Source organism: Harpia harpyja, chromosome 2 (genome assembly GCF_026419915.1).
Source record: "Harpia harpyja isolate bHarHar1 chromosome 2, bHarHar1 primary haplotype, whole genome shotgun sequence".
Classification (NCBI taxonomy): Eukaryota; Metazoa; Chordata; class Aves; order Accipitriformes; family Accipitridae; genus Harpia; species Harpia harpyja.
Genome location: NC_068941.1, coordinates 53,767,295 through 53,778,129, shown reverse-complemented (window position 1 = coordinate 53,778,129; position 10,835 = coordinate 53,767,295).

Sequence of the window (10,835 nt, the reverse complement as noted above, 5' to 3'; positions counted from 1 at the left end):
GGTCTGCTGTCTTATTTGCCTTGCCATCTCTACTCCTGTAGTATGCTAGTCTTGACACCCTATTAAGTTCTTCATCTCTGCTTTCTGTGCTTCTTTCCAATTGCTTTCTTGCAGAGGATGGTTTTTTGCATCTTCTCTTTTCCACTAATGACGTCTTAAAAACACACTGTTATCTTGTTGCACAGGAGTGGTGTCTTTATAGATGATTAAAAGACACTTCAGTAACTGACTGAAACAGTTGCTGAATTTCCCAATGTACCTTATCTTCCTCTCTGTCTCTTTGATTTAAGATCTGAGAGGTGAGAACTGCCTTTATTTGGGGATATTGCAGATATTAAACATATGATAAAATGGAAATAACAATTTCCCAGTTTGCATGTGCAAATGTAGGTATTGGTACGATAAACCACATGTGACTTTTTGCAGGTGTTCCCTTTGCCAGGGTTCTGGGCTTCTTGCCAAAGCATTTTCTCTCAACCTCACTGTTAACCAGTCCCTTGCGTTTTGCATCAGCTTCTGTCTAAATAGGCTTAGCCCTCCAGTTAATAGATATCTTTTTCTCAAGCCCTGCCCATTGCACCTGCCTTTGAAAATGTGCCCTGGAGAAAACAGTGATTCATCCGTTGTGTGCTGTTGCTGTTTGATTAAATCATTGCTTAGTTTCAGGTGGCTGCATTTGCGTGCTGGACACTTGATCCTCCTGTTTACTGCTTTTGTATATTGTGGAAGTGTTTGTAAAGCTTGAGGGGAAGTTCAGAATGAAACGTATAATATCAGTGTTTGGGATAACAAATGGTATAGGCCATACACTCTCTTCATTCAATGCTTTTTCTGTTTCCACACCAGTGAGCACGATGGATGTAATGTAGTCACAGCATGTTTCCAGAAATCCTGAGATCAGTAATGTAAAATAGGTCTTTGGAATTTTAATAATGGAGAAAATGTCAGTATGCAAAGTCGGTACAGCCTTGTTCCTCCCTTCCACCAGTTTTACTCCTTTAGACCAGTCTATGTATTTTCTGACCTTGCAGGTACAACATAAGGCAGGGATAGGAAACCCTCCAGAACCTTGCATTGATTCCCCTCCTGTTCCAACAGGATTCACAACCCTACAAAGTAAGGTGTGTACAGGCGTACTTTTAGACCAGACCTTCAGGATCAGTTCTCATCTCCCTAGATGTATTTGGGAAGCTTGGAGACCTTCAACACTGAAATGACTTTTGACATCCCCTAAGAGGGACTGTGGCACCTGGAGATCACTGGGTTCTTTACAGACTGCTGTTTTTCCCCAGCCACATTCAGGGACGAACTATGTGTCACTGGCAATGCTTCAGTCAAAACAGTTTGAAGGCTGTTTTGTACTACCAAAGGTGAACAGCAAAGGGTTGAAGAGAGCATGATTCTGACCCACCTTCTTTGTAGAAATGACATTATTTATTTAGCTCATTAAATGATAGTGGTATTTTTCTCATAAAATATATTTGTACACTGTCAAGTATATGTCTGGAGTTTCAGACATCAGCTGCCCAGATTGGGTATCACAAATTGCAGTTATAGGCTAATGCTGGGAATGGGAAATTATACAGAGGAAAGAGATAGTTAATTCTTCCATGTGGTATAAATAAGTCCATCTTGGCAGTTGAGAGTTCAGTAACTTTCTTGAGCATTAAACTTAGACAACTGGTTTTTTTCATTAGTCTCTTCTTGTAGCTGGGTATGGAGAGCAGTTTGAGACATTCTTCTAATGAAAGAAGTATGATCAGAAGCTCTCATTGTGATTGCTGCAGTGGCATGGTTCACTCCATGTTAGAGAACTGCCTATCTAGCTCAGGCTACCAGCCAATAATGAGTTATCAGCCTCCCTAAGTGAAATTAAATGAGCAGTTATTCAGAGCTATACTGAACTTATAGAATAAGAAATATTCTCAGTAACAAGTCATGATCAGATTGGGTTCAGTACCAAGAAAATCCTTACTCATTTGCCTATCAAGGAGTTCTGTGTTGGTTTTTTTTTTTCCATTTGGTTACCAGAAGTGAAGATTTTTCTCCCTCATTTTTGCATCAAAAATCTTCTTGGTCAACAACAAAAAAATCATAGTTTATGGGTTTTTTTCATACAAACACTTATATTGGCACTATCAGAGCACCTGTCTTTTGCCATGGAGAGGGAAAAATAATATAAGCCCCCCAGAGAAGTCTGCCTAATTAGGGTTTGAAAGGTTATTTATTTGCATCTGAAGGTGCTGGAGTGATCTGTGTGTGAACTTCTGTCTCCTTCTAGGCTTTACAAAAATTCTCGTACTGAGACAAAGGAAGTTCCCAGAGAAGTAAGGCCTCTCTTTAGTAATTATTTAGTCTTACTCTAAGAGAGGACAAAATGGATAATAAACGTTAAGACATAACTTCCAATCCCATGAGGTTATTTTCCTCTCCTTATTCCTATTTTTTAGATCATGGCAATTCTTTGTCTTTAACTCCAGAACAATGTTCAAAAAGCTTCATTTTGCTTTTTAAACAGTTTGTAGCTTTGCTGTTTCCCTGTCTCTTTGAAGATACTGATGATGAATATGAAAAGTCATTTTCTTTACCACAGATACATATGCTTGCTCTACAAAACCATAAATCTTGCACTAAGTGCTGTTCTTTTTCTTCCTTGGATCTCATGTGTTACTTTACGTGGAACCTGTTTTGCTTGCTTTATAACTGTGGTTACACACAGAGAAGTAATATAATGACTAAACAGTCTATCTGTTTTAGTTGCAGAGCCAGAAGTTGGCCAATTTACCTAACTTTTTGGTTCTCCGCATAAACTCCCCCCTGCATATGCCTTATATACAGCCTAAACTCCTTTCTGGGATGGCATCCTTTTATGCAAGTGATGGAGAGAAGGATTAGGAGATAGCAACAATCAGGAGATTTTAAGTGACCATGTAAGCAAATAGATTTTGTCCATTGATCATGTATGCAAATAGCTAGTGTTCAAATGACCTGTGCAATGGTGTTTAACCCCAGAACAGCTGTGGATTCCTGAAAAGTTGTTCTTACTGACACTCCCCAGCCAAGTTAGGTTTTATATTCCTGATAGGTAAAAAATGCTGCAGGTTTACATTGTTTCTGTGTGGTTTTATGTGTATTGATGGAACTCAAGCTTCCCTAAATGCACGTGTCTAAATGAAAAGTGAATGTAGATAAGTGAAGTTGAAAGCCAGTAAAATAAGATACTGTCAGCTGAGGGCAAATGCAAAAGCAGCTGTATCTGCCCTCCTCAGCAGACTTCTTCAGAAATAAAGCAGGGTAAAGGACTCTACAGAATGAGCCATTCTCCATGCTCCAAACCTCTGAGTCAGAAATCCCCAAAATAAGTTAAGGACAAATGGCACTCTAACAGAAGGGTTTCTTGAGTTACATAAAATGGGAAAGCATGATGATGAAACCAAAACAACAAATAAATACTATGTTTTGTATACCCTTTCATTGACTTGCCAAAAGAAAAAATATCCTCCCAAAAGTCAGCTGAGTTTTATCAGCTTTGCAAAATGATGAATGAACGCCTTGTTCTTTATTATTCCTTAAGTCATTCCTGTTTATGCCAGTATTTCAAGGATTATGTTTTGATTGTTCTGAAGAGGTGAAAACACTTTCTTGCTGATGAATAAACACTGCCACTTTTAAATATTTGTATGCAAAATGTCTTTAAAGCCATTATGAAATGCTTTCCAAAAGCACTAAGAAGCTGTTTCCCGAAAAGACAGTTTTTCTCTACATTTTCTTTCATGCTAAACAGTCCAAATGAAAAGCCTTTCAGAGTTAACTAGTTTAAGCAATACCAGTGTTTTAGTGTAATGAATAACTTCTTATAGAGGACAATTGCACACAGTTCAATATGCTAGTATTTCTATTTCTGTGCCCCACCAATGCCGGGATTCTAGGGTAGAATTTCTTTCTTTGAGAAAGCTGAAGCGATCAAAACCCTGATTAACCTCTGATATTCACGTGGTGCTCTTGATCTTGAGGACCAAAGCAGTAACAAAGAGTTAATGGCAGCCATATGCTCAGGGTATTGTGGGTACTGTTGACCCAAATGTGAACTCCGCAAGCGAGTGCTGCTAACTGCTGTTTGTTTCAGGTTTGGTGTGGAGATTACTGATGAAGAGTTTGAGCTGCTACTTGACAGAATCCCCCTTGATGAAGATGGAAATGTCAGATACCCCCAGTTCATGGCCAGGTTTGATTCCTGGTATGCAGCGTATGCATTTTGTTTCTCATTTGTGAGTAGAATTATTTTTAATCTAAAAGGCTCACATAACATTTCCAGACTGAGTCTTATTTCTTAAATGTGCTCCTTTATGATGTATTTCTTGCATGGAGTATGCTGATTACATTTAAAATTAGCTGATGTTATGGATGCATACTGTTTAGAATTTAGTTGCTCTTTACATGTTAATTATATATTTTAGAAGAAAGATTTAAAAGGTATGTAACATACCTTCGTGCTTTCTGTAGGCTGGGAAATATGACAGACTTCTAAATAAAAGCTAATTATTTCCAAAAAGTGGTAATAAATGTACTTAGTATCTCTCTGAGAACTTGAAGCATTTACAGGCCTTATATGTAGTCTGAAGTACTTCGGAGATGGTGATATTGGCTAACAGAAGCTCTACTCAGCCTCCAAGGCCTAGCTGTGAATTAGAGTTTGATTAAAATAAAGAAGCATTGGGCTAGATAGAGATATTGTATTATTTTCCAAAAACTAGGGCTCAATCCCCAAAACTGTCATGCCAGTAGCAGGGCAGAAGCCAGTGACATTGCTGAGGTGAGCGGAAGTCTTGTGGAATCTGGAACTGGAGAAAGCCGTTTCACCCATGAAATCTGGAGAAGTAAATTCCAGTACTTTCATGCACACCTGCATGTACACATAAAAGTTAGACTGCTCAAACAGGAATGCAAATGTTTTTGAGTTATTTAGCAGGTAAGGGTATATCTAGTTTGCGTACACACACAAAGGGTAGGTAGAAGTCTGAGTTTGCTGTACTGAAACCGCATGGGGTACCCTCCTGCACTTCAGGTGACAAACCAACTAAATATTGCAAACTTGATGTGACCACTTCTTCCTTCCTTTTCCATTAATTGCTCTTCCACTCTTCCTCTTTCTTTTCCTCAGTCTTTGTCTTCCTGCTTCAGGAAGCTTTGGGGCTGAATTCAGCTGTCCGCACGTTTGCACGCAGGGCTGTCGGATATGACACAGGATTCATGAGATGCATATGACCTTCTGGCATGGTATTCCCTAGGCAATCTCCAAGAGTGTCTCAAATGACCCTTGAATGCATTTGGGTGGGCTCCTATTCCTCGCATGCTTTTACTGCCAAGGCCTCCTCTCCAGTTCTTTCTTTTATAGCCTGCTGACTGGGTTGCAGCTATCCTGGATCTGGTTGTGCATGAATTTCTGTGAAGTGTCTCAGCTCCAGGAGTATTCCCTGGTTGTCCTGTGGTAAGGGTGTAAAGAGGAGACAGAGCATAAAGACCATCTAGCAAAGCTGACCAACCTTTGAGAAACCAAAAGCATCAAAAATAAAATATACAGAGATGCACAACACTGGCCTCTACTTCCTTCCTCTTGCTGTGCACTCAGCTGCAGTAACCCTCCTCCGTGCTTCCTGCCTTTCTTTCTCACAGACACATTGCTTCAGCTCCTATGTCCGGGTAAATTCTGAAATTAAGAGAAGCTGATGTCCCTAAAATAGGCAAGATGCTTCTTCTCAGCAGTGTCTTCTCTTTGTGCATCAATTCATGGATTAAGATGGATTTGGACACTGCATTTATTTCTGTTTCTAATAATTATTTTCTTGTGTTTGCTTATGGTTAAAGTGACACATTTTCACCACAAAGGAACTGCATTTAGCCCAGGGTGTAGCACTGGCTGTGACCTTGTCTTGAAGTGTGCCCCTAGGAGTATTCACAGCTACTCATAGCCCTTTAGGAGAGCTATCACTGCTTTAAATGGAGTGCACTGGGAAGGGAGCCTGGATGCATAGCAGACAAATGCCACAGGAAGTACGGGGTTATGAAGGCTTTTTTCCCCAGATCAGCCAGGGACCTGTGGACATGCCCGGCCTCATATCTTCGCACAAAAAATCATGGAACCCTAGAAGCTGAACTACCATCTCTTGCCAGTGAAATACTATGAGATCTCCTCAGAACCTCTGGTATCTGAATGGTCGAATGCACAAGTTGAGTTTTATATGGGCCAAGTCTTGCATGACTGCTGTACTTGTTTTGCTATCAGATGCTACCAAGAATAGGTTTAGGTCAGACACGTGCGCACCAGCAACGTCTGGGCTTTGCCAGGGAACCATCAGACATACCAACATTGCCCGACCCAAAGGTAGACCATATATATGAAAAAGAGGATGAATATTATAAGAAGAAGTGGTCCGTGTTAATTGCAGGAGAAACAGCTGTTAGATGAGAAACTGAGAATAAGGGAGGAGGGGATTTTAGGGACTAAAATTACAGACTGGCTTTTGTCACAGTAGAAATAATAGAACCTCATCATTCAATGATGAAACGCTTTCTCTGCGGTCTTTTTTTTAACTGAGTAGTCCCATTTCCAAGTCAACCTTCAGAATTCACTAAATCTAGCAATTTCAAAGATTATTATCATGCCTACACCTGTTGTTTAGAAATAATTAGTGTTTATGCAGAAATCATTATACCTTCCGTGGCATAATTCTGTATTTGAAAGTGATCCAAACAAATAATTATATATGCTCACTGGGACTATTGTTGCTCAAGTCAAGTGGGAGAGAGTGCATAGGCCCCATAGCATAGCTTAGGTAATAGCTCTTTATTTGCTTTATGGTGAGAACCAGAGGCTGGATTCTTCTCTCAGATTACTTCTATGTGGGGTAATTTCATTTACTCCAGTGCAAAACTGGAGTGTAACTGAGAATGCAATGTAGAACTGAGTTATCAGAATTTTCACTTTCATCACCTGCCCCCCAACATCTTTCCTTCTATAAAACCAACAGTTGCTTGCAGGCATTGTCCCAGATTCTCTGCTGTATGTGGTGGGTTGGCCCCAGCCAGCAGCCAAACTCCCACCCAGCTGCTCACTCACTCAGTGGGATGCAGGGAGGAAGTAGGAGGAATAGGAAAGAGAAAGCTCATAGGTTCACTTACCAATTTCCATTGTGGGCAAAACAGACTTGACTTGGTGAAAATTAATTTAATTTATTGCCAGTTTATATATATATATTTAATTACTAATTTAGAAAGAAAAAAGACACATTAAGACACATAGGGAAAAGACCTTTCTCCCCCCTTTCCCAGGATCAACTTCACTCCTTTACTCCAGACTTTTCTCCTTGTTACTACCATTGGTTACACTCAGTCCCTTCAGCAAAGAAGCCAGAGGAGCAGTGTGGAGCGGGGAGGGGGTTATGGTCAGGATGTAGCGGGTCTTCTCTGCTGTTCCTTCCATCTTGCTCTTTTCCTTTTCTCTGTCATGGGCCTTCCGTGGGCTGCTCTCCCTTCCAGAGTGGAGGGGAGGCTGTTTTAGAAGGCAGGAGGGATGCAATGTGTCTGCAGTAGCTGAGTTGATTTATCTCTCCTGTAGCTCTGATATAGTGCAAATGCCTTCTTCCTGCCTTATGCAGCTGCTACTTAATGGGCTTAGAGGACCTGACCAGAGACAGCCACCACGCACTGCCGCAGAAAGCTATCCTTGTGAGTGCGCCTGCCTACACATGGAGAGAGGGCTCCTTCTCAATGGACCTTCAGCATCTAGTTTGCCAGGGGAGGAATTAAGAAACCACCATTAGGATAAGTTAAGGCCACATCTAAATCACACAGTTTGCAGGAGTTTCAACATGCCCTGGAGTCACAGCTCCAGCTTCTCCGTATCAAGGATGAATCTGGAATATGTTGTGGTTCCTTTCTTATCTTCCCACTGACAGCACGGGCGTGTGGGAAGGAGAAACATTGATAGACCTATGTCCCTTGAATGGATGACGTATGATGTAATTTCAGTACACAGCCAGGCCGGGAGTCTGGAGCTGCTCCTGGGTGTCTCAGTTTAGGCATATTTTCAGAGTGTTTCTTGCTTCCATGGACCTTTCTTGCTCATTTTCTCTTAGGAAAGGAAAAAGCTTGCTTCTTCATTCTTTTCATACCTGTTCTTCTTTAAATAATTTCTGTGAAACAGGAAGTTAAAAGAAGCATTTAGGAAAATCGAAGATATCTCATTAAAATGGCAATGAAGATGTTTCCTTTACTGAAATAACATTTGAATTGGGAATTCAGTTTAGAATAAATTAAATGTATTATTTATCTTCAAATAAGGTGTTACTTTGGTTGGAAAAGAGCATTCTAGAAGATCTCAGTCTGGTTGAAAAATGGCTGTGCATTGGCTTGTGATGGCTTCCCCTTTCACACAGTCACGGATCTCCCTCATCCCTCCCTCATTATCCAGCCAGGTAGGCAGGCCTGAGACAAACTGTAAAGGTACAGGGTGAGCCCACTGTTCAGTGTCTGAACAGTGTGTTCATTCCCAGTCTCACAGGTATTAACAAGAGGAGAACTTAAAGAATTGCACTGACTGGAAGCCGAAGATAGTTTGTGAGCCTGAGGGAATATAATCAGTAAGGGTAATGTGGAACCTTTTGTCCATGATCATAGATAAACCGTACAGAGGTTTAGTGTAGCAAGAATGGTAAAATCTAACTTCTTTTTCTATAATGGCATTTCATACTAGTGAGGACGGTAAGTGGATTAATAAAGACAAAAGTTATTAAGAATCTGTTACAGGTATATTAGACAGAAGTGAGACAAGGTTTCTAAGGAAACACAGTATTCTGAATATTAACTTTGAAACATTAGAAAAGGCTTATGTGCTCAAAGTGGCATTTACTGCTTACAGACTCCAAGAGGAGGAAGCTACTCCAGAAAGCAAATACATCAGTAGGTTGGCTCCTACTGCCCAATCTGCAAATTGCTGACTATAGCAGTAGCAGGCTGTTTGCATGCACAAGACAGAAAGGAGATATTATGGCAGAATCAAGGCACTGGTTGCCTGCCTCTGACCTCTTTCCCCTCACAGTACATTCATAGAGGAAAGGTTTAGACTGGTTCAGTTTTCTTGGTTTACGTTTAATAATGGTACTTTTGATTCCTTGCCTCTTACAGGGGTGCTTTGTTGTCACTGTTGCCTTGTGAGTGGCACAGCTGGAACTGACTGCTTCAGTTTTGGAAGGAAGATTATGCTGTGGTCAATTCCTCAATTCCTTGTACAGTACATGCAAGAATAAATTATATATGCCAATTATGTAGGATAGGGTTTGAGAAGTGCCCAACATATACCCTGATGTCAGTGAAAACTGTGATTAAACCTCCTTCCAAACTTTGTCTTTTCAGATTGAGCAGCTACATAAGAAATGCTTTTGAAAATCCTAAGTAATTTGCCTTGGCAAATTTATTTATTGCTATTCTATATGAAGAGGAAATTAGAGTGCTAGAATACTGTGTGAGCTATTCTCCCAGCCAATAGCTTCATTAGGGAACACTGACACCAAGTCACTTGGCTGAAAAGCAGAGAGCCCTCTAACTCTGCAGAACAGTTATTTTGCCTTGCAGATGAGCTTTTTAAAGGTTGTATGTTTTTGATGATGCTGATTGAGAAGTTATAGTGTCATCTATAGACCCCAGTGAGCTAGGCGTGGTTCAAACCTACAAAGGTATAATAGTCTGTACTGCAGAGCATATACGTGTTAGCTATGCCCTTGTAGTTTGCTGTATCATTTACAGAGTTACACTGGTAGCTACAACCTGTGCTAGATTTCAGAGACAGTTTGTCACAACAGGCAGGCAAGATTAAGACAAAGAATGAATGTCAGCTTTCAGTGCTGCATCTGAGAAGGAGCTAAGGCAAGAGGCCAGCTATGGGTTAAAACTTACTCCCATACTTCCAAAACCTCATATGCCCTTGAATCTCCCACCCTCTAAAAATAACCTCCTTTTTCCTGTTGTCTCCCCAAATCCAAACCACATGTAGGAGGTGTTTTGGTCTTCTGATTACCAGTCATCCTCACACATAGATTTCTCATTCCTGACCAGCTGTCAGACACAGCCCCCGGCCACAATACCCAGTGGGTTTCTTTTCCCTCCTGCACTCTCTGCTGGGCCTGTAGGTCAGCCAGCTTCAATACAGCTTCATTTTGTTTCTTAGTTTTCTAGCTTTAGGGCTTCTTTTTTTCCCTAATTGGCTGCCTACAGGCTTGGAAAATAAATACCATAGTCACGATGTTAAACTGGAAACGAAAGCTGGAGTAGGAAAAGGAATATTTAAAGAACTACTTTTTTCAGATGTGATTTAAATCCTGTGAAGCTTCTATAGGGCAGAAGAAATCTGGCAGAAAGCCAGACAGCAAGGAGGCTCTCCTACTCACAGGAAACAGATTAGCTAGAAGGAGTAGGAGAGAAAAATGACAGGTGATGTGAAGAAGAAAGAGGTAGAAAGACTAGGTCAGTGAGACAGGTCAGAGCAATGTTGTGTTACCATCCAAGAAGAGTTTTTATTAAAACCTGAAAGCTGAGACATTTGAGGATGAACCCATGACACCTACAGGTCTTTATTGCTATCAGTTTGAACAGCAGCTCACTCATCACTTAGTAGCTCAGACATGCCATATCCAGGTCCGTCCCTAAATGGCACAAAGCTTTTCTTCAGTACAAGAGGTGCAGCCAGCCAGCTTCTGCTCATCTGGACTATGTTTGTCAGCAGATGGACTATGTCCCTTAGGGGTGGTTTTAAATATACCACATGGGTTTGATGGCCAATT